This window comes from Tursiops truncatus, chromosome 9 (assembly GCF_011762595.2).
Source record: "Tursiops truncatus isolate mTurTru1 chromosome 9, mTurTru1.mat.Y, whole genome shotgun sequence".
NCBI lineage: Eukaryota > Metazoa > Chordata > Mammalia > Artiodactyla > Delphinidae > Tursiops > Tursiops truncatus.
Genome location: NC_047042.1, coordinates 98,502,278 through 98,525,141, shown reverse-complemented (window position 1 = coordinate 98,525,141; position 22,864 = coordinate 98,502,278). Strand labels below are relative to the sequence as shown.

General features: G+C 47.4%; 1 long non-coding RNA gene and 1 other non-coding gene across 4 annotated transcripts; both read left to right on the top strand.

Moving 5' to 3' along the window:
- The first annotated feature begins 2,164 nt into the window (after positions 1-2,164).
- LOC109549756 (uncharacterized) lies at positions 2,165-10,965 on the top strand. 3 transcript variants are annotated; one of them, XR_012334139.1, is made up of 3 exons: positions 2,198-5,367; positions 7,093-8,233; positions 10,648-10,965. It is a non-coding gene; the product is annotated as an uncharacterized lncRNA (long non-coding RNA). The 3 variants fall into 3 exon arrangements; XR_012334138.1 differs by having other exon boundaries at positions 2,200-7,575; positions 8,035-8,233; XR_002176154.3 differs by having other exon boundaries at positions 2,165-8,233.
- On the top strand, positions 7,605-7,676 carry TRNAC-GCA (transfer RNA cysteine (anticodon GCA)). The gene has a single exon. It is a non-coding gene; the product is annotated as a tRNA-Cys (tRNA).
- Positions 10,966-22,864: the final 11,899 nt, after the last annotated feature.

The following is a 22,864-nucleotide window of genomic DNA, read 5'->3' as shown; positions in this document are numbered from 1 at the left end:
TCTGAGTTCCAAAGAATAAGAACTTATCTCAGAATTGAATGAGCCTGTTATTTCTCCAAGAGGAAGTATTAAGTCTCATCTGTAAATGTACCAGAAGAAATTCATCTGCCACCCAGTATGAGGACTTTTAACCATCTCCATACCTGTGAGATTAACTGGGTTGTCTGGAAGAGTTCATCACCTCTCTGTAGAAACTAAATCTATAGTCCTATATTTTAGAATCTCTTTCAGAGTCAGGACACAAAATCTTCATCAAATTTATAATGATCCGCCAAACTTTCTGCCCTTCATCTGTCAGGGTTTTCAAGATTTTGTTTTTAACCCCAGAATCCCTTGTTTAAATAAAACCATTTTCAGAATCTAAATATGTACAATAATCAGAGGCAGAGGGGCTGGGGTTGGGGTGGGAGGGGAAGCGGCTAAACCCACCTGCTCAGCCCTCCCGGCCCCGGGGGCTGCCCAGAGGGGTTTCTGAAGAGGAAGCTGCTTCAAACCCCACCCCCTGCCCTGGGCAAGTCCTGCCCACCCTTCTCCCTTGCGTCAATGTTTCCCAGTCTCAATCCAAACTCTGTGGGTTTAATTTATCCATTGACACATTCCATGCTTACACCTTTGACAGGGCACAGGGTTTAAGTTTATTTCTTCCTTTTAGGGTGTACGTGCATCTCTATTCTCTATAACCTCTACATTACCAGGCAGATGTTCATAGCAGGTTATATGGCGAGTCCCAGTGAAGTCTAGAGAAATGACACCCACCAAGAATCCCTGGAAGGCAGAAGGAAGTAGCAGCACAGATGTCCAGAAAGGCCCTGGCAGAAGCTGCCAGGATTACAGAAGTTATTTTTACAGCAAACACTTACACTGTGGAGACGAGGGATCATCACGCCAAGTTACAGCCCCCAGGACCCTTGGCCACACATCATGGCTGTGAGATGCTTTGAGGGTCTCCCTCCTCCAGGCTGTCCTGGGCTCCGTGCGTGCCTGGCGTGGGCCCTTGACGGCATGTGTGCTTGACATTCTCAAGGGCAGGCTTCAGGTCATCTCTGTGCTTGCTCCAGCATCTGGTACCCGGGTCTGGCCCAGGTGAGGCACTCACCTTAAATGAACAGGGAAATCAGACACAGATGAAAATGTGCAGGAAAGAGAAACAAGCAAAACCCCAAATCTCTGTCCATTTGGGCTGCAGATGATTTTCCTCATTAAAGCTAATCCAAACCTTTAAAAGATGGCATAGAAAACATACTTTATCATTCCCTCCGATATCTCAGCCCAAATAATAGGTAGAGTCCCCAGGTCACTGCCAGATCCTCTTAACCACATTTGCTGGGTGGCTGGGGTGATGACAGAAATCCTTCTGGGCTGCCCTGCCCTTTGAAGGACGGCCACCCAGCTCCCAGCTATGGAGTCCAAGGGTAGGCAGGCAGCAGAGCTAGACTGCAAGGGAATGGAGCAGTTGGCATCTCCCCTGCATCCAGCGAGCCCTCCCACCCTTGCTGGCTGTCAGAGCTGTCAGATCGTCACTCCTCTGTTTGCACAGGACAGCAGCGACTCTTGGCTTCCTCTCATTTTAGATGGCCTTGGCCCCCTGTGCCCTCCTGCCCTCTACAGCGGCGGTGGCACATGGACCCCCTGGGTAGAGTCCTCTCCCAACCCCAGGCCCCCAAACCCTTGAAGACTTCCTTGGGGATCCTTAGAGTCCTTCCCGGCTCCCAGGGAACTGCCATGCCCGTCCTCAGCCTCCCTCGCTGAACCCCAGCTCCGTCTCTTCTTGAGACTTCATGACTCCCTCAAAGATCGGGGCCCCAAGTCAGCACCTGTGAAATGGGGACGGACAGCGTCTGTCTCCCAGGCGCTCTGTAAGCGGTGCTGCAGGATGATGGAGCTAGGCCTTAATAAAAAATCTTTTTTTAAATTAAAACTTGGATTTCTATAGATTTATATATTTACGTTTTAAATAAATGTATGTCATCTTGTAAATTTAATTTATAGCGAGCTGAATTTTTTCAATTTCCTCAGCCGAGCCTCCCCTCACCTACCGGCCGAACCAGCTGAGGCGCGCGCTGGCCGGACGCCGGGTCCTGGGCCTCGCTCGAGCGCCCGCGCCACGTGGGGCCGCGGCCGTGCCGTGCTGCCCCCTGGCGGCCGGAGCCGGGAGGCCCGGAGGCCGCCGCGCCGCACCTGGCCGCCCGCGGCCGCTCTAGGAACGCGGGGCCTCTCGGTGGTGGCGGGGGCCCGTCGTCGCGCGCCCAGGAAGGGCCTGTGCCCGAAGCCGGGGTTCTGCGGCGCGGGCGCTTCTGCAAGGCGCGCCAGGCCTCTCTGCCGAGCGGGCGGCCCGGCGCCGTCCTTGCACGCCCCGAGACCATCCCTCTGGGGCCGAAGCCGCTCTGGTTTTCTTGTTTTTTCGCACGCCTGGCCGGCCCCGTCCCCCGACCCGTCGCGGGCGCGTTCTTTGTGCGGATCCTGTTGCTGGGAACCCGTGGGTGCAGAGCGGACCTCGGGGCTCTGCGGAGAGCGGGAGCGCCGAGACGTGCCCCACCCGTAAGGCCCAAAGCCGCTCCGAGGAGAAGACTTAAAGGGAAATCCCAACGAGCCGCGGGGACCGAGAAGGAAGGGGTGGCCCCTGGAATTGACCCGAGCTTTAGGGATGCAAACCCTTTCCCGCGTGGCACTGCTCGAGTCAGTTAAGCTCTACACCACGCGGAGGCGGACCTTGAGAAGCGTCCTGACGATGGGCTCGACCTGTTGTTTCTTGATACATTTTCAAATATGTCTATAGTTATTTCAAGAGTTGGAATAGGCCTTTTTTTTTTTTTAAGGCCTTTTGATGCCTGTTGCCAAACCGTTTTCCAGAAGGGCCACGGGCTTACCTTGTTCTCTGTGGGACGTAGGTAGGGTACCCGCAGGCAGAGCTGCCAACTGGGAAGGTGGTCTCTTGTGGGGAGGGGGAGGGGTTGAGAATCGCCTGGCATTTAAGGGGCAACATGGGGTTCCGTGTGAGTGATGACCAGGCAGGCAGTGGCTTTGCGACAGTGCCCTGGGTCATACTATGGGACTGACTCTCAGTGGATGTCAACGCTTCCGGAACATTAGGCAGCCAGAGGGATCCTTTGAAAATGCGGGTCCTCTTTTGCTCTTCGGGTAAAATCCAAAATCGCATCAGGGCCCACCGGGGCCCTGCCTGCCTCTCCAGCCCTATCTTGGGCAGTGTATTGGTTTCCTAGGGCTGCGTCACGAAATACCAGAAACTGGGTTGCTTCACATAACAGAAGTTTATTGGCTAAAAAAGTCCACAATCAAGGCGGCGTTAGGGTTGGCTCTTACTGGAGACCCTGTTGCACGCCTCGCTCTGTTGCCGGCAATCCTCTGTGTCCCTTCACTTGTGGACGCATCACTCCAGTGTCTGCCTCCATCCTCACGTGGTGTTTCCCTTGTGTCTCTATCTCTATGTCTCTTCTCTTCCTCTAAGGACAATAGTCATATTAGATGAAGGACGCACCCTAATTCTGAACCACCTCATCCTAACTTAACTATCTGCAATGACCCTACTTCCAGATCATGCCACATCGGAGGTTCCTGAAAGGACGTGGATTTGAGCGGACGGTGTCCAACCCACAAGAGGCTGTCTCCCTTGACTCGGGGGCCCTGGCCTTCTCTCCACTCTCCTGGCTCAGACTCTGCCCCCCACCCTGTCCTCCTGGGCCACCCATCTCCACCTCCCGTCCCCTCCTCCTGCAAGGTGTTGTGGAAATGTCACTGCCTCCGAGAAGCCCTCCCAAACCCCGCAGATGAGGGTCACCCTGCCTTGTTTAACGGGCTCATGACACCCATCCCAATGGTATCTGAGGAAGTGCCTGAGTCACAGTGTGTCAGTCTCACGTGTGCCTCCCCTGGAAGGTCACCCCCGTGAGGGCCGGAACCAGGCCGCCTGGGTGAGCAATAACAAACCTAAACACGTGGGCACAGAGACTGACTGCGGAAGCCTGTCTCAGTAGGACAGGCCAGAGGGGACAGGCTCTGTACCAAGCCCACTGCAGGGCCCTCCAGGAAGGCCTCCGAAGTGGTGGCCCTGGACACGGGGGAGACAGACCTGCGGTCAGGGCAGGCTCCACCCCTCCCCCGACCAAGACTTTCAAGGCCCTCTCTAAGCTGCCCCTGCCCCACCTCACTGACCTCTGCGCACATCTCTGTCTTGTTCTGTCCCTTTGCACTGTTCACGCTCCTGCATCCATCCTGCCAAGCCAGCTCCCTTTTAGGGCCTTGGCGGTCTCTACCCACAGCCCGGAATGCTCTGCATCCAGGTTTTTACACACTGGCTTCTTACCATTCAGACTTCAGCTCCTATTGTCACTTCCCTGACGACCCCATCTCACCCGCGTCGTCCTCCATCACATCAACCTGCTTTATTTTCAGTGTCTGTGATGATCTTGTTCATTTGTTTGTTTTCCTGTCTGTCCCCCTAACCTCTCAGAATATAAGCTCCGTGAAAGCAAGGACCTCGTTTGCCTGTTCACTGCTGAGCCCTCAGTGCCAGGCTAGAACCTGGAACACAGTGGGTGTTTCCTGTTTGTTGAATGACTGAATGAAAGTTAACCCTTCCAAGCTCTGTTTCTTCATCTACAAAATGGGGATAATCTGAGCTACTTCATAAGAGATAATAATTGTACCTACCTCAAAGGGAAGATTAAATGAGAGGAGGTACATGAAATGCCTCCAGAGTAGTAAACACTCAGCATATTGGAACCATTATCAGTATCTTAGATTGACACTCAGCCTAACATGGAGGGGATGTGGCAGATGTGGTGGTAACTCTTACAGATCCCCAGAGGGATTACAGAGGGTGATTCAACCTTCACATTCTTTCGGTTACCCAACCTTTACCACAAAAGAATGGAAGAGGTGTGGTATTGTAACAGCCCTGAACTTGGACCAAGTGGTCTTGAAACTGAGTGTCTTAGAAACTTTCTGAAGCTGCATCCTCACCTGCAAAATGGAAATAATTATTCCTTATAAAAGCTTAAGTGGCTTATATGTAAATTATAATGCATATTTCCCAAATGACTCTTCCACTGGTTCTTTTTGTCTTAAAGCAATTATTTATTAATTATATCATAGTAAATGGTATTGCTTGCAATTACTAGAAGGGAATATGCTTAAATTTGTAATATTGTTTTTTCTGATTTTGAAAGTAATATATTACAGAAAATTTGGAGGATATAGAAAGTTTGAAGAAGAAAGTTTTAAAATCATCCCTAATCCCCCCATTTTTAGTCCTCCTCTTTATGCCATGGAGCAAACAATACAAATTTAAATGCATTGGCGAGAGGAACAGTGATGTCAGCAGGTCCAGCGACTTGGGCTTCCTAGCAGGTAGGTCTGCTTCCTGAAAGGCCAGGGCAAGTGGAGTCCTGGCTTGATGGAGTCTTGGGAGTGGCTCGGAGGGGAAGGAGGCCCACGAGAAGGGACTGGTCTTTTGAGGGTGTGGCCCGAGGAGAGCGTCTGACTATAAGTTAAGAGGTCCCGATTTGGATTCAGAGGTGCTTTTACCAGGTCCTTAATTTTTTTTTTTTTTTTACATTTCTAAGTAGTTTATGAAAATAATACATTACTGGAAATTTTTACATTTGAAATAATGCTCTCTGTCATTTAACACAGAATCACCTGGTTTTAAAAGACACCAGTGTCCTTGTCTCTCAACTAGCTGCCCCCCTCCTCCCTGCATTAGGGTTTTTTAAACCTTTTTAAACCTCCCTAGAAGGTTCTAATAAGATCAGGATTAAGAACCATGACTTAGCATGTAATTCACATTTTCTTGTGAATTATACGAAACATTTAAATAGCTTGCAGGACCTTATTTCCCCCACCAGGGATCGAACCCACACCCCCTGCAGTGGAAGCCAAGGAGTCCTAATCACTACCCTGCCAGGGAAGTCCCAGTAGTTTTTGATCACTGGAGATCTAGCATACTTCCCTTAACTACCTCTCTAGTATTAGGCATGTTTAAATATTTTAAATAACACTTAAGAGGGCTTACATATCTTTGAGCCAACATTTGTTCATATTTCAGACATTTTCTAAGGATGGATTCCAAGAAATGGAATTACTACCAAGTCAAAGGGAATTAATTATTTAAAATAATCTCTGGTTTTACACTGCCCTTCCCCTCAAGAAAGATTGTACCAATTTACAGTCCCAATTTACAGTACTAATATGATAATTACTGTTTTAATTGTTTTCCTAATTTGATAGGTGAAAAATGTTATGTTTTAATTTGCATTTCTTTGGTCTTCCTAAAATTTACCCTGATTTACTGAGATTGAGCACATCCTTGATGGCCTAAGTGGAGCCTTTACATATTAAGGATATTTATTTGCAGCATTTTGTCTGTCGTAAATGATGGAAATTTGCTATAATCCCAACTTGCTATTAACCTTTCAATTTTGTTCATATTCCTAAACTCTTAATGTTTAAATAACTACTGACATTTTCTGTTCGGATTTCTTCCATGCCTTCCCTGCTGTTCAGAAATTAGTTAGATATTCATTTATATTCTCTCATACTTTATGTTCGGTTTTGTTATACACAGTGCTTTAATCCACTTGGACTGTATTTTGATATACAAAAAGAAGTTTAGTTGCTACTTTAATTATTTTTCCCAAATGGCCAATTAAACTCTCCTAGCTTGATTTATGTAAATAACCTTTCCTTTCCCGTCTGAATTCGTGACTGCTCTACGTCGGGGCAGTAAAACGCCGTGGTTAAGTGTGTGGTTAAGTAAGCCCCGACAGCTTATTTCGCATCCTGCCCCCCTCGGGTTCCTCCGCTGTGCCCCTGGGGTAGCAATCACAGCCCGCTCCCAGAGGGCTGTGGACGTCCTCAGCGCTCGGGAGGCACTCGCGATGATCTTTTATTACGTGGGTACACATACTGTGGTGTTCTCCCAGGTCTGGCTGCCTTGCGCTGTTTTAGTAGATGTTCTAATATTTACAGTGGAAAAGTCCTCCAGTGTCGCTTCTGTTATTACTTTCGCAGTTTTCTTAGCTACCGTCACCTATTTCATTTTTGGAAATAAACGGTTCCCCTTTTATTTACTAGGCCTGGCCTTCCGTTTACCTCTCAAGGAAGGAGTTCGAAAAGGACACTGCTTGGTGCAGCTGGCAGACTAGCTAAGGTCTGCGCGGTTAGGGGAGCAGAGCCGCGAGGGGCATCAGAGCGGTGGGAAGAGGAGAGAGAGGCGGCGAAGACGAGGAGGAGGACGACGAGACCAAAAGCCGGAAAAGGGCAGATGGAGCAGAAGCAACGAGGCGGCCCGGGCTCAGGCGGGAGCTTGGCGCGCTGAGAAGTCTCCCTCCGGGCGGCCTGGGTCTTCTCCAGGCAACAAGAGGGGCCCTGAACCTCTACCACCTCCGGCTGTGGGCAGAGGACTGTGACCAAATCAATCGTCCCACCGAACCTGGGGAGGAAAACCGGTTGGAGTTCTGAGCAGGAAGGCCCGCCTGGAGCGACCATAGGCCGCAAAACCCAAGGCAGAGGCTACGACGGTCGGCAGGGCCTGGGTGTGGCTGCACGGCTATAAAGGTGTGAGTTGAGACGATTTAGCTGTGTCAGGGGGTATAGCTCAGGGGTAGAGCATTTGACTGCAGATCAAGAGGTCTCCGGTTCGAATCCGGGTGCCCCCTGCCCACGTAGCATTTTGGAATTTCCAGGCTTCAGCAAGCCTGAGGCCCATGGCCTTCCTTCCTTGGGTGCCTGTAGTTCCAGCACCCCTCCACACTGAGAACAACACCCGCTGACTCTTTCCCATCTGGAGATGTTCCACCCGGAACAGCCACCTATGGACTGTGGAGAGGTCCACAGTGTGGGAAGCCTCATTGGCTTCCTGCACTTTTCAAGGAAATGGGGGGAGCAGGATGCTGTCAGGGCCCCAGGAGGGTCCTGCTGCTCGCCAGAGTGTGGTAGATGGAAGGAGCCCCAGGGAGGAGTAAGAAGTTGGGGTTCTGGTCCCAGCACCACCATCACCCCACCTTTTCTCATCAGCACAAGGGGTGTCAGCCAGAAGCAATGAGGGCTGCTCGGCACAGGACAGAAGCAAGACTGGGGTCTGCGGACGGCTCTGGGGAGGCGTAGGAGACCCACAGATTTCCAGGTCCCTGGACAGCCACTTTCAAGTGACTTTTTTCTGTAGACCAAAATATGTTTAATGAAAATACCTCTGATCCAGGTGCTAAAGTAACTGGTAAGCTTAAAGTATGCTAATTGAAAGGCACCCTGTGGGACCTCCCTGGTGGCCTAGTGGTTGGGATACTGTAGTTTCCCTGTAAGGGGCATGGGTTTGATCCCTGATGAAGGGACTGAGATCCTGCATGTTGTGTGGTGTGGCCATGAAACAAAAGAAAAAGTTTTAAACAACCAAAAAGCATTTTTAAAAAGTATTCTCAGTTGTAATTTTTTTGTATTGCACTATGTAAACATTTTAGCCACAAAATTTTCACATTCTCTTTTTGCTTCCATTCAAAGTACGTTTCTTCCACAAAAATATTTATAAGACAAAGCTCTTGAAATGAGTATGATTCTTTGGAATATTTCACCAAATTTAGATGCTGCAAAATCATAAGCTTTGAAAATTTCATTCCCTTCAGGTACAGAATGTAAATTACCCAATTTAAATGAGGAGCTTCAGCCAAAGACTCCTTAGAGATATCGCAAATGCAATTTTAGAAATTCAGAATTAAATCCTGTACAGCACGTGAAATTTGATTGTTTAACTTGTTCAGTTTCTCTCTTGCTTTTGCAAGAATACATTTCAATATCTTCCTGTTTGCAAATTTTGTTTTCATTTATTGCAACTCTCTAAAGTTTTCAAAAGCTGAAGTTTTGGGGCACACCGTTTGTTGAAAACTTTGATTAAAGATTTCCAACAGGTTTGTGCAAAACACAACAATTTTTGGTGCACATTTTTACAAAAAGAAAAGTTTAATACCAATGCCATTGCAGGACACTTAGGTTAATTCACAAAGTAGTTCTTCAAAGGTTTAAACATTTCTAAAATCTTAGTGGTATTGGGGACAGATGTGTTTTAAGAGACTGATTATATTGGTGGACCTACAAAATAATTCTATTCAGTAGCTATTTGTACTTTCTTATACATACTGCCATCATGAAATATTTTCTTGTATTAAATCAGCTGTGTCACAAAAGTAATTTAGTTTTTTAAAAACTTAAACAACGGCTTCCCTGGTGGCGCAATGGTTGAGAGTCCGCCTGCCGATGCAGGGGACACGGGTTCGTGCCCGGTCCGGGAAGATCCCACGTGCCGCGGAGCGGCTGGGCCCGTGAGCCATGGCCCCTGAGCCTGCGTGTCTGGAGCCTGTGCCCCGCAACGGGAGAAGCCACAACAGTGAGAGGCCCGCGTAATGCAAAAAAAAAAAAAAACTTAAACAAAAAACCAATTCAGCTTTTTTTTTTTTTTTTTTTGCGGTACACGGGCCTCTCACTGTTGTGGCCCCTCCCGTTGCGGAGCACAGGCTCCGGACGCGCAGGCTCAGCGGCCATGGCTCACGGGCCCAGCCGCTCCGCGGCACGTGGGATCTTCCCGGACCGGGGCACGAACCCATGTCCCCTGCATCGGCAGGCGGACTCTCAACCACTGCACCACCAGGGAAGCCCCCAATTCAGCTTTTATATGAGTTGGTAGAAAACCACAGCTTGTTCGGATGCACTTGTGAATTATGTGTGTGCCACAGTGCCAGCGACATTTCTGCTTAATTTGCTTAGAACTTACTGATGGCTTCCTTGCTAAGAACATGGTTTATATTACAATGCTGTGCTCCGAAAATTTCATTCTTGTATTATTACTGCAAAAACAAAGAGTTCTATCTTCTATTGAAGTCTTAAATGGAGTTTATAACAGCCTTTGCAATAAGTCAGGTGTTTCACCTTGGACAAAATGAACTTCCAAAGCTTCACTTTGATTCCATGAACTGGATGCTGGGACTACAGACCTGAAAGCAGAACCATCCCCAGGGACAGACTTATGTGACCCTACCTAACAAGACTTTGTAGCTACTCAGCTTACCAACAACATGTGTTCCCCGGGATGGGGGTGCTCCTCAGAAAGGAGCTGGCGGAGAGGTTGGACAGAGGGGAGGAGAAAATGAAGGGAGGGCGGCTGTGCTCCTGGGGAGGCCTGAGGTTTAGATTCTGATTTAGAAATCAAAACCTTTGAGGCCTGGTCCCGACCCTTGTGGGCAGCCCAAATGTGCCCAGGCATGAAAGGGACAGCGGTCAGTGCTTCTCAGTGGTTCTTGAGTTTGCCTAGGAATCTATTCATACTTTAATCACAATCTTAACCGTTTAACTGTGGCCGGTTTGCAGGGCCATCTTTTAATCTAGAGCCCAGTGCTGGCGTGTGCCCGGGTTTATGACCACATTGTCACCACACCGTGCTGTAACACTGTGATGACAGAAGAACAGAGGCAGACTTTGAAAGCAGCTCTTTTGCCCCTTAACTGTTTGTCCATTTCTGTGCCCCTCCAACCTTAAAGAACCTAATTATAGGAACGAGATGACTAGGCAATTTAACCTAACTCCCGACTTGAGCTCTCCTGAGTGCACACCATGCCTTGTGTAACCTGTTGAGTCTTTTCCTAGATTAAAAGAAGGAAGAAGGAAGAATTAAGTAGTTAAGGAATGACCAGCTCTCTACCTGCAACAGCCCCCTTCGCAATCCTGCAGGCAGATCACACAAGCAAGATAACGTCTGCAGAGAGAGGCAGCCAGCCAGCAAGCAATGGAGAAGGATGCAGAGCCCGACCTCCTGCCTCGATGGTTCACTAAAATTCTTCCCCATTTTTCCCTTTAAAAACTGTCATGGCTGAGCAGAATCTTTGCAGTTGGTCTTGGGACATGAGTTCACCTTCTCCCCAGATAGCGGGCTTTTCTGATTAAAGCGTTTTTCGTTTCTACTGACACTTGCCTCTTGATTATTGGCTTTTGAGCAGCGAGCAGCCAACGCTGAGTTTGGTGACAACTTCAGCCTATGAGAGATGGATCTGGGCCGAGAGAGGCTGTCACTGGGTGTGTTAGCAGAGACAGCAGAGGAGTTGGGGGACAGCTGGGTCTCCAGGCACGAGCAGCTTCACGAGCACATTGCAAAGAGCCTCTTCCAGCAAAATGATTTCATCTGAATTGCTATTAAGTTGAATGTTATTGGGTATGTGATTTTGTTTGTATTGATTTCTAAAATTGTTTTGTCTTAATAGTGTTTACAACTGTGAGTAGGAAGCATTTACATCTAGTTTTGTGTACACATTTGTATACAGATACAAGCAGTACAATAAACTAAAATTAAGTTAGCCCTGGGGCACTAAGAAAAAAATGTTCCCTTTCAAAGGTGTACACACAACAAGAAACCAGTAAACTCGTTGTGTGGTGGCTGAGAGACAGAGATGGGATGGAGTCGGTTTTTCTCTGGTTGCTGTTTCGTACATTTTCAATTCTGTGCCATATGAAAGCGCTACTCGTAAAAAACCTAATTCATTCATAAATTTAGGAAACTTCAGTTCAAGCCATCTGACTCCCAGAAGCCTCTGGTGGGTCCTCTCAAGGCGCTGGGTTAGGTCCCCTCCCTAACACACCCATTAGAAAAGGGGGAGCGTTTGCAGGGAGGTGGGGGAGAGGGACTGCTGGGGTAACAGGGCGGGGTGAAGGCTTGGCCCTGAGGCAGCAAGGCCCTGAGACCCACCCTCAAGGGCAGCTGAGTCGAGGCGAGATACAGTGGTGGTCCTTTAACTCTTGTTCTGTCACTTTGGCTTTGTGATTTAGGGCAATTTGCTTCAATCCCCTGTGTCATTGTCACCCATGATGAGGGTGGCGGTGGACATAGCACTAACACAATAATTTTTAAAATCAGATACAGTATATGAAAGTCTTAGAACAGTTTATCTAGCACATTATAAGTGCTCGATAAACATCAGGTCTTAAAGTTATCACAGGTGTCTGTGGTGTGACTACCAAAGTGAGAAGGTCTGAGGAGAAATGATATTCCAGTAGGGGGTGTAGCTCAGGGCTAGAGCATTTGACTGCAGTTCAAGAGGTTGCTGGTTCAAATCTGGGTGCCCCCTTTAACTATCCCAAGCTTCCCTTTACTGGGAATTATCCCAAATTTCCCTTTGCTGGGCCTCCTGGTATTGCACCCCTTCTGTGTAACCAGCAAGAATGAGGATGTGGAAACTTTCCCTCGTTATTGCCAGGGAATTATCTAACCGCCTTACTTTTGGGGCTGCATTATAGGATTTAAACCAGCCCCCAGACCAGTTAGGAAGCTGGGTCTTAACACAGCTGGTAACCAAGGTTTCCTGCCCTCGAAAGATGCTCTCCCCCATCCCCCATCCAGCCGGGGAGGTTTTGTGCCTTTAACAACACAGAGGAGGGATGACCCTGTAGAATGCATGTTGTCAGTACTCAGCTTTCCGATTCCAACAGTGTGGGTGCTGGGGGATTCGGGGAATAAAGATCGGCACCCACTCTGTGCCAGCAGGGGGGCGTGGCATGGGCGTGGCCGGGAGAGCCAGGGAACCTGGGAGGAGACACAGCGGGGACCAGCGTGGGATCGGAAGGTCACAATGTGGTCAAGACGACATGGAGGACCAGATGCCCACCGCACCCCCCAGCACTGTGGTACTCGGAAAGTCCTTTCAGGACTTAGGTGTGACACAGGGTGCGGGGGCGTTGGGGGAGTCCTGAGGTTGACTCATTAAATTTCTGCCACTCAGTAGGATGGGATACAAAATAGAGATCCAGTTGTTTTGTAGAGTTATCTTCTATCCCTCAATCTGTGGATTAAGATCTATCCACACTGAGCAGATCGCAGGGCTGAGAGGCTAGATGGAGGAGAGGGACCGGCACGTTCCGGAAGCGGGATGACAGAGTGCAGTGATCTAGGAAGGATGCCTGAGGACACACTGCGCTTCCCAGTTCGGTGACTGTGAGTATTCTGGTCTCTAAAGAAGGAACGGGACTTTGGAACAGGAATAATGCATAATAATTTTCCGTGGCCTGAGAAACCCTCAAGAGCATTCAGTTCCCCTTTGCTCTGATTGCAGCCTCTGGAAGCAACTTTCTGATAGCTAATTTGGTTTCCCAGGTAACCTCGAGGGCATTCTGGCTTATTATGCATCCATCTCTCAGAGCCTGATTAGGGAGGTCCTGAAAGCCGGGCTGCATCACAAAGTCAGGGGTCTGGTGCTGCAGGGCCGGGAGCCAGGCTCCATACCTGATGGCCTCACTGAGGTGCTGCCAGGTAAGGACTCCAGTGAAGGGCAGGACCATGGGGGTTGGGAAGTGAAGGGCAGAGCGCAGGACCCCGGGGGGGCTGGTGACTGCTGATGGAGGCTGTGAGTCGCAGCACCCAGCCAGCCCCTCGGAGCCTTCCATCTTCACTCTTGGGAATCAGTCCTAGGGAAATCATCAGAGAAGTGGGCCAAGAAGTATGTTCGTGTTCATCCAGTGTTGTTTTATAATCCTGGAAAAAAATCATCCACTTGCCAACACTCTTAACTCTTTTTTTCCCAAGAAAGGCAGACTGTCGCGTTCAGCGCCTCACTGGATGTGTCTGGAGTCTTGGAAGCTTGATGGGCCTACGTTCTCCTACAAATGGAGAGCTTGTTTGGAGGCTCTAGCAGGGACACAGCTACTCCCATACCCTTGACCAAAGAACCACCCTCCTCTATCGGGGAAGGGCAATCTCACTTCAGAATAATCTGAATGAAATAGTAGAAATCGTATCCAATTGTATGGTACAACATAACCAAGAAAGACTCAGACAGAAATGCAACGATGGCTCAGTACTACAAAATGTAGGACTGTACAGCAGGGGCTGTTTGAGTTCCAGAAGAAGTAAGCCCAAGCCCCATGCCAGGCCCTGTGGCTATGCCAACTTCTGGGCTCACCCCTGCCCACTCTTCCCCTAGAAAGCTGGGGCTGTAGCTTTCTTGGCCAGGCGCCTCTCCTGGGGTAAAGCCAAGATGCTGACAGCCTCCCATAGGTCCCAGGCCTTGGTTCCCTGGAAAGGAAACCAAAACAGAGAGTGGGAGATGAAGAAAAAGAAAGAAGAAATGAAGCATCTTAGATATTAAGGGGCTGGGTAGAGTTCCTCCTGTATTCAGTAATAATAATAATAATGAGGGAAGGGGGCGAGACGTGCTCTGGGAAGAGGGGTGTTTGGGTGGGCATAGGTACGCAGGCTCTGAGGAAGGGGAGCAGTTCTGACAGGTGTGCAGGTGGGTGCCCAGAGAAGCAGCTCAGGAAGCTCCCCAGGGAGACACAGGATGGTGAGAGCACAGCTTAGGAAAGACTGCAACTATGGAAGTGTCTTGTGAAAAAGATATAGGCAGCTGGGGCTATAGCTCAGGGTTTGAGCATCTGACTGCAGATTAAGAGGTCCCTGGTTCAAATCCAGGTGCCCCCTCTGTCATGATTGTTTTTCACTCCAGTGGAAGTTATACCTCCTTCTTCTGTGGAGGCCCAGCCTCATGGAATCTAAATTTCCAACAAGGGGTAAAGACTTCAGTATTCCTCCTGTGACATTTCTCATGAGCTACATTTTCACCTCCTCAGCCATACTCATTTCCTGGAGGGGCAGAGGAAGTCTGCCCTAAGCTTTCTCTGTGTTTCCCTTGTGCCTAATTATTACCATCCTGATTTTATTTGTTTATACCAAGCTAGCTTCAAAAAAATAGGATCTGAGGCAGCTTGCAGTAAAAGATGCAATAAAAGTCCACCAATGGAGCAAGCATTAAAAGGTAAGGGCTGGGCTTCCCTTGTAGTACAGAGGTTCAGAATCTGCCTGCCAAAGCAGGGGACATGGGTTCGAGCCCCGGCCCGGGAATATCCCACATGTCGTGGAGCAACTAAGCCCGTGCGCCACAACTACTGAGCCTGCACTCTAGAGCCTGTGAGCCATAACTACTGAAGCCCACACACCTAGAGCCTGCTCGCTGCAACTGGAGAGAGCCTGCGTGCAGCAACAAAGACCCAACACAGCCAAAAATAAATTTAAAAAAATAAATTTATTTTTTTAAAAAAAGGCAAGGGCTGACTAACATGAGGTAGTCAAAGTCATAGAGACAGGGCTTCCCTGGTGGCATAGTGGTTGAGAGTCCGCCTGCCGATGGAGGGGACACGGGTTCTATGCCCCGGTCCGGGAAGATCCCACATGCCGCGGAGCGGCTGGGCCTGTGAGCCATGGCCGCTGAGCCTGCGCGTCTGGAGCCTGTGCTCCGCTGCGGGAGAGGCCACAACAGTGAGAGGCCCCAGAATACTTATCATCTTACCCATGTTTAAGTATATGGTTCAGTGGTATTAAGCACATTCATAATGTTGTACAACGATCCATCTCCAGAACTTTTTCATTTGCCAAACTGAAACTCTGTCCCCACTAATCAATAACTCCCCATTCCCCCCTCCGCCAGCCCCTGATACCCACCAGCCTTCTTTCTGTCTCTATGATTTTTTTTTTTTTTTTTTTTTTTGCGGTACTCGGGCCTCTCACTGTTGTGGCCTCTCCCATTGCAGAGCACAGGCTGCAGACGCGCAGGTTCAGCGGCCATGGCTCATGGGCCCAGCCGCTCTGCGGCATGTGGGATCTTCCCGGACTGGGGCACGAACCCGCGTCCCCTGCATCGGCAGGCGGACTCTCAACCACTGCGCCACCAGGGAAGCCCAGATGATAAGTTTTATGCTATGTGTATTTCACCACAATTTTAAAAATTCAAGGGAAAAATAAGGCAAGAACTGAACATTTGAGAGAGAATGTAAATTTATTATTCCCGAGAGCCCAGGTTAGGAGAAGCTACTGCTGCTGAATACAAAACGTATCTCTGAGTTTCCTGGTAATCAAACAGAAGTGAAAACATACCAATTCATCAACTGAGCAAAATATTGTGTTGGCTCTGAAAAACAGCAGGCATTCATATGATAGGTCTTTACAGATGGAAGGTTGGGAAGATGATGGTTATTGCCAGGGCAGCCAAGTACAGTCACAGAGGTTGTATATTACACAACTCCACCAATCACATTGTCCCTGCAGTTATGTAACATACAGACCCTAGATATTGTCCATATTTTATCCCCTTTACAAAAATAAGCATAAACTGTGCTCCACACACATATGTGTATAAATACATGTGTGTGTGTGTGTGTGTAGGGGGCACAGCTCACTAGTTAACTACCCAAAATACATTCTTCCCTCTTGCTTAGTAATAGAACCCTGATTTTATACTGAGCATTTATGTTCCCAACTAAAAGACCACATTTCCTGACTTCTCGTTGGCTAGGGGAGGTAAATGAGTGATAAGAAGCAGTCATCAGACAAAAGTTCTGGGAAAACTTAAAAGAAGGACAAACATGACATATCCCCTTTTTGACCTAATTCATGCTTCCTACTTGGAGCATAGATGTGATGGCTGGAGTGCCAGCTGCCAACTTGGACCATGAGTCAACCTTGAGAATGGGACCCACATTTAAGGGAAGGCTGATCAGAGAGATAAAAAGAGCCCGTGTCCCTAAAGACACCCTGGAGTGCCCATGCCAGCCCTGGTCTGCTCACCTCCACATACTCTTTTTCAAAAGAAAGATAGACATTTCTAGCGTGTTTATACCTAGAGAAGACACAAATCCAGATGATTCTGAGACTCATGCCCTTTCCCCATCAACAACTTTTCAAGCACCTAGCTCAGTAGATCTTAGTTATTCATTTAAAAAAGGCTCCTCTAACAAGGCCATTTCCTACACCAGGAACCTCCCATTGTTACAGTCAATGGGAGGCCCTCTCAGCTCCCCTGTAACAAGGTAAAGCAGTGCAGGAGAAAAGTCTACGGATGCAAGTTCCATGGTGCGCCCAGCTCTGCCTGGTTCAAGCCCACCTCTCTTCAGGTTAAAGAGAGCCCAGGGGACCATGTGCATTTGGATTCTTCCTTGCCTGAAGTTCCCCCAAGAACTTCCTTTCTTTCACATCAGAAATGCATGGTACAATACAACATATAGACTGGGAGAAAATATTTGCAAGTGATGCAACCAACAAGGGCTTAATTCCCAAAATATACAAACAGCTCATACAATTCAATTAAAAAAAAAAACAGTCCAATCGAAAAATGAGCAGAAGATCTAAATAGACATTTCTCCAAAGAAAATATACAGATGGCCAATAGGCACACAGAAAGATGCTCACCCTTGCCAATTATTAGAGAAATGCAAATCAACACTGCAATGAGGTACCACCTCACACCATCATTAAAAAGTCTACAAATAATGAATGCTGAGAGGGTGTGGGGAAAAGGGAACCCTCTACACTGTTGGTGGGAATGTAAATTGGTGCAGCCACTATGGAAAACAGTATGGCCCTTTCTCAAAAAACTAAAAATAAAGTTGCCATTTGATCCAGCAATCCCACTCCTGGGCATATACCCAGACAAAACTATAATTCGAAAAGATACATGCACCCCTATGTTCATAGCAGCACTGTTCACAATAACCAAGACATGGAAACAACTTAAATGTCCATCGACAGGTGAATGGATAAAGAAGATGTGGTGTATATATATATATATATATATATATATATAAAATGGAATATTACTCAGCCATTAAAAAGAATGAAATAATGCCATTTGCAGCAACGTGGATGGACCTAGAGATTATCATACTAAGCAAAGTAAGTCAGAAAGAGAAAGACAAATACCGTATGATATCACTTATATGTGGAATCTAAAATACGACACAAATGAACATATCTATGAAACAGGACAGACTCACAGACATAGAGAACAGACTTGTGGTTGCCTGGGGGTGGGGGGAGGGAGGTAGGGAATGATTGAGAGTTTGGGATTAGCAGATGCAAACTATTACATACAGGATGGATAAACAACGAGATCTTACTGCATAGCACAAGGAACTATATTCAATATCCTCTGATAAACCATAATGGAAAAGAATATATATATGTATAACTGAGTCACTTTTCTGTACAGCAGAAATTAACACAACATTGCAAATCAACTATGCTTCAATAAAATTAAAAAAAAATTTAAAAAAAAGAAATGCATGGTACTATGGTGAATGAGTCTGTACTGAGGAGCACAATAGCCACTCTCATTTCTAATTGGTTACCAGCAGCTGAACGCAGTTCCTAACTGGTGGAGTATGATTCTTCTAGCAGCTGGAGAAGGCAGTTCTACAGAGGTCTTGCGTAACTAACTTAGCAGAGTGATAAAGTCATCCCTAGATTTCAGAGGAATTCGTGGTCTGCTCAAAGTGTGGTCCAGGAACCAGCCCAAGACCTCTTTGTTGATGGTTAGAAATTCTACAATCTGACACTGGCCAGATCTGGCTGTAGTGGGTCTCAAAGTCCGCAAGTCTGAGGTACTAGTATTGAGCTGTGACAGCTTTTTAAGAAACTAAAAATAAAGCTAGTCTTTGACCAAAGATAGTTGGAAACTCACTGCTTGAATTCATGCCCTTGGAGGTATGTTTCTCAGCATCCTTGGGCTGGAACAGTAAAGAACTTTAGGATTTAGTCTGCTGTGGCCATCAGGGCCCTTGGGTGCCTGCCACAGAAGGTAGACTAAGCTGTAAACATTTATTAAAAATATATATCTCAAAAAAAATATATATATATATATCTCAAAAATATATATATATATATGTCACTAGGTAGGAGTGGTGGAAAAAGAGTCTGCAGACCAGCCTTCCAGGAACAATGACCCAAGCTAAGCTGCAGAACTGGTCTGATGAAAAACCACCACCACTGCATTGGTGCCGCCCAGCTGGAGGTGCCAGTTTCCTTCCCAGAAACCAGCACGTGCACTACATCTGTACCAAACAAGCCCTGAACACTGGACAATGACACCATCCTTGCAAGCAAAACAGACTCTACACCTCCCTCTTCTCTCTTCAAACCTTACACGAGTACCTCTCATTATTGGAGCCTGGACCTATTCCAGAAACTCAAAGGAGCCTGGAGAACAGAGTTTTCTAGCTTCTCTTTTGAGGGTTTTTCAAGGAAAGAAATTCCCCATACACAACAAGGGCATTTGAAATGCTCTGCACAGTCAGAAAACATGAACGTATCTTTTGCAATCACAGCAGATTTTTGAATACTTAGTACCAAAAGTAAGAATGCAAGTAATTTCATTATTAATTTTGTGTGTTAATTACATGTTGCAGTGATAATATTTTAGATATTTTGGGTTAAATAAATAGATTTTTAAAATTAACTTTAATAATTACTTTTGCTTTTTAATGTGGCTACTAGAAAATATATAATTACATTTGGGGCTTACATTATATTTATATTGGACAGTGTTGCTCTGGATGAAGCATGGCCTCAGAATATAAGACCTAAATAATGTTACCAATGTGGAAAGGGTGGATATATAATAAATGGTGCTGGGATAATTGGCTCCTAAAAAAATCACATAAGATCCCTACTTCACTCCATTACAAACAAATTCCAGATGGATTAAAGACCTAAATATAAACTCAAACTTTTGGAAGAATATACAAAATAAAATTGTCTTAGTCCATTGGGGTGCTATAACCAAATACCATAGACCCAGAAATTAGCACCCAGGGCACTAATCCCATTCATGAGGGCTCCACCCTCATGACCTGACCACCCCCCAAAGGCCCCACCTCCAAATATCATGACATTAGGGATTAGGTTTCAATGTATGAATTTGGGTGGGGGCACAAACATTGTTTATAAAATATGTATAACTCAGGGAAGGCTTTCTTAAACACAACCCCAAAAATCACAAACTATAAAAGAAAATGGGCACAAAATATGAACAGACATTTCACAGAAAAGGATATACAGATGGTAATAAGCACTTGAAAAGGTGTCAACATCTTTAACCATTAGGGAAGTGCACATGAAAACCACAATGGAATATCACTACACACCTATCAGCACGACTGAAATGAAAAAGGTGATAACACCAGATGCTGGTGAGGATACAGGAAAAATGGATCACTTGTATATTGCAGCTAGGAATGTAAAATGGTACAACCACTCTGCAAAACAGTTTGGTAAGATCTTATAAAACTAATTATACGCATATATATATGTGGTGGTTAATTTTGTGTGTCAACTCGACTGGGCCATGGGGTGCCCAGATACTTGGTCAAACAATACTCTGGGTAGGTCTGTGAGGGTGCTTTGGAATGAGACTGACACTGGGGGAAGCCAGTTGCCATGTCATAAGGATACATCAAGCAGGGGATAGAGGCCTCCTGCCAACATCTGTGTGAGTGAGCCAGCTTGGAGTGGCTCCTCCCACCCCAGTGAAACCTTCAGATGATGCAGCCCCCGCTGACATCTTATCCACAACCTCATGAGAGATCCTGAACCAGAGCCACCCAGCTAAGCCACCCCCAGATTCCAGAATCTCTGGAACTGCACGATATGATAAAGACTTACTGTTCTAAGCTGCTGAGTTTGGGGGTATGTTGTTATGCAGCAACATCTAACTAATGCCGAGTCCTTCTGCCATCAACCCGACACCTGCCCTAGAATCAACCAAGCCTCTGGAACACTTTGGGGAATGACACAAAAGACAGTGATTGCGCGATGAGAGAGAAATCCAAAGAAACAAAAAATTTAGAAAATTGATGTCGTCGCAGATGGCAGGGGATGGCTAAAGGAAAGACAGGAAGAAGTGAGCAGTGTGGGGAAGGATACACATGAGGCAGAAGGCTAAAGTAACAATGTGAAAGTTCAAGTGCCTTAAACAGATGGGGAATTTGGAGGTGAGCTGGGAGAGATGCTTATCTCCGTCCCACTTTATAGGTTATTTGAAAGTGGGCTCAACTGAAAAGCTGCCGATGAGTCTCTGATCTTCATCTTCTGCCTGTATATCAGGCCAGGTACAGACTTTGTTGTCCCAAACAGAACCTTCAGTTACCTTCCAAGCTGGTGCCAAGAAATGATGGTGTTTTTTGGAAAAGGAGGATAGTTATGGCATAAAGGGGTCCAGGTACAATTGAGTGGGACTAACAGCTCTCTGCTGAGTCAGAATGGCCAGGCTGTGTGTGAGTGGAAGTGTAAAGCTTGTTAATTACAGGATCCCTCTGCCAGCTAGCGGTATAGCTTAGTGGTAGAGCATCTGACTGTAGCTCACAGAGGTCCCTGGTTCAAGTCTGGATTCCCCCTTTGAAAGTTCCCTTTTCCTCCTTGAGCTGAATTGACAATATTGTGTCCCATAGAGACCACTCTCAAAACGAGAACCTGGCTGGAGCTTACAGTACCTTAGATGGCCACCCCTTATGATTCAGGGTCCTGTCAGACACTCGGCCCTGTCTTGAAGATGAAGAACTAGACCAAGTGCATCCCCAGTACCCTCTTTGAGGGTCTGTTTCATGGGATCCCAATGGTACCAATTTCTGTATTATTCAGGGTCCAGTCTGGAGACAAAAATTGCACTGGTCATTTTAACAGAAAGCACTTAATATAAAGAATTGTTAATCTGTGTGTCAGTTTCTCAGGGCTGCTGTGATAAAGTGCCACAAAATAGATGGCTTAAAGCAACAGACATTTATTGTCTCACAGTTCTGGAGGCTAGAAGTCTGTAATCCAGGTATGGGCAGGGCAGGCTCCCTCTGAAGGCTCTTGGGGAGGGTCCTTCCTGGCCCCTCCCTAGCTTCTGGGGGTTGCTGGCAATCCTCAGCCTCCCTTGGCTTGTAATGCATCACTCCAATCTCTGCCTCCAAGTTCACACGGCTGCGTTCTCCCTGTGTGTCTCTCCTCTTCTTATAAGGACTCCATCATATTGGATTAAGGGTCCACCTGACTCCACTGTGATCTCATCTTAACTAATTACATCTTTCATGCCCCTCTCCAAGGAAGGTCACATTCTGAGGTACTGGGGGCCAGGATTCAACACATCTTTTTTTGGGGGTGGGGACACAATTTAACCCACAACAATTGGAAATCACAGGACTGAAAGGGTGAAAGGGAAGATTAAGCATCACGGAGGGAGTACCTGCAAGAAACCACTCTGACTCCCGGTCTGTGGACACAACTGGAGGAGGATGAACTTACTCAATCTTACAAACCTGGGGAGGGTCTCTGTGGATCCGGGACCCCAACCCCTAAGGCGGGACCCCAACCGCTAAGGTGGTGCTAGTGTCCCTGAGGTGACATGACAAAGCTGGCCCTATGAGCACTAAACTGCAGGCGGCAATCCCCTGGGACGGACTGTCACGGCCGGGGACACGGACAGGAACCCAGTAGGCAGGAAGGACAGAGCCCTGCTGGCAGGACCAACCAGGAATCCACCTGGCAAAGGACAAGAGAGGTTTACAGAGTCCCAGACCCAGCAGCACAGAGCAGAGCACAGAAAGGCGAACTGGGAGCTTAGAGACAATCATTTCTTCAGACGTTTCATCTCACCCAACAGTGAAAGGGTTGACTACATGGAGATCTGGGGCAACGGGAGAGAGGCCAGCCTGCATCCTAGGGTGTGGCATTGTATGCTCTGACCCATATCCGGTCCATGTGTGTCCTGTCTTCGAGGTGTTGCATGCTTGGCCAGGCCAGTGGGGACTTTGAGTCTCAGGTGCTCAGCACAAAAACCACCATGGAGATGTCACTATAGACCCTTCCAGCTTTCGGGGAATGCTCCCCAGGTTATACCTCCTCCAGCACTGACAGTAGAGGCTGTGAGTTGTGGGAGAAAAGAGCCCGTTGCTTCTACTAAGGCAGGGGGATGAGTTAGCAGTAAAGCAGGTCTGGCAACTCAGCCAACCCATTCTGAAGGGGCAACTGGGGCAGCACATGGAATGGTGTTAATTGGACCTTGCTGACATGGCA